The sequence below is a fragment of the Aplysia californica genome, unplaced genomic scaffold, assembly GCF_000002075.1.
Source record: "Aplysia californica isolate F4 #8 unplaced genomic scaffold, AplCal3.0 scaffold00034, whole genome shotgun sequence".
Lineage (NCBI taxonomy): Eukaryota > Metazoa > Mollusca > Gastropoda > Aplysiida > Aplysiidae > Aplysia > Aplysia californica.
This window is the reverse complement of record NW_004797304.1, coordinates 2,297,967-2,299,730: the sequence shown is the minus strand read 5'-3', so window position 1 is coordinate 2,299,730 and position 1,764 is coordinate 2,297,967.

Here is a 1,764-nt window from a genome sequence, read left to right as displayed (position 1 = left end):
CCTTCTCTCCGTCCGGTCCCCACATGGAGGGGGGGTAGAGACAGGTGGTTTTCCCGTGGACAGTCCCCCACCATCCATCCCCCGCCCACCTCCCTACTTATGTACACAGCTACCACCATTGTGCTATGGGTTGTCCAGATCACAAACAGAATACTATATAACAACACCCCCACACAGTATCATGTTTCCGGGGAAGAGCAAGATGCAAAACATGTAAACGACACACACAAGAAACAGAGGAACACGTTTTCTAGACATGCCCACAAATCCAACAGACCAAACACGAATTAGCGAAGTTGCTCAACACAAATACCAACATACAGATAGACTTGTACAAAGCCATTTTTCTGAACATACTACCGCCGCAAACAACAGATATTCACAACATTAGATTACAAATATTGGCAGTATATAGAGAAACAATTTGGAAAGTTAGACAACAAACAAATTTTGAAGAAAAAAAATATACACCAAACATGATCTCGGATTTCTTCCAACGAAAAATCACATACAATTTTAACACAGAAACAAAATGGGCAGACTTTGAGAGACACTTGAGCTGTGGCGAGATAGAGTGAGTAAATGATCCGAATACAAGCAAAATGACGTGGATAAAGACCGAATAGACGTACCATGTGAGACAAGACGAGACCGCTCTGTAAACGGTTACAGAGTACAGAGTAACAACGACTCGACATCCCACTGGTCGAAAGATGACAAACACAACAGAACACAGCTCTAAAACGAATGAAATAAAAGAACCACCAAATAAAATATGTACATGGCACAAATGAGAACGAATGGAAAATACTCTATGTGTATGTGAGTGGGGGAGGGAAAGAGGGGGAAGGGGGTATACATGGAAAAGCGGACGGGGATGAGCCTCAGATGTATCAGTCGAATGAATCAGTGAGTGCAAGAAAGGGACGTAAATGTGCCCTTGAGAAAATGAATCCTGTGATGTTCTCAAGATTTATTAAAAGACCCTTGGAAAACAAAAATAAAAGGCCAAAAAAAAAAAGAATAGGATATATGTAGATTTCTACAGCCTCGCGCATGCGGGTCGTCTGCTGTTCACATTGAGTTATCTCCTTTTTCAACTATAGTGTACATCTATGGCCGTTCATCAGTCTAAACCTACCTGTTCCGGTTTGCTCAGTCAGTGCTCAGTTTTGATTGGGGGGGGGGGAGGTTTGCTGTTTCTTTTTTTTTTTATTTTGTGTTGCTCACCTCTCCTCTCGCCTCTCGTTCTAAAACTAAATTAAACAAGGAAAACGGCTGTCGACTCTTCCACCTGAACAAGAATCCTTTCATCGTCAGCGAAACCAGGCGCTCTTCCAAAATTTGAATTCTAATTTATTTGTTTTTAAACTAGTCACAGATTCACTTTGATTTTTTTTTCTCCCCCAAGTATGAAAACTTCGCCAACCAAAGATCGCTTTTTCATGGAGGGTGTCACCATTTTCCGGACGCCTTTATCAGTATGCTCCAAGAGAGAGAGGAGTGAGTGAGTGAGTGAGTGAGTGAGTGAGTGAGTGAGTGAGTGAGTGAGTGAGTGAGTGAGTGAGTGAGTGAGTGAGTGAACTATGTTGTAGTGCACAGTCTTTGGTGATTGAACCGTTCCTTAAAGGGATGCGCCCCAGTTTTAGGGAAGATATTTCCGAACTTTTTAAAAAAATTCTTTTTTGGTGACTTTTTGGCAAGTGTGGTTGTTCCTCTGTCCGACAGTTTAAGTGTAGCAAAACGAGGTCACAGAGATAGCGG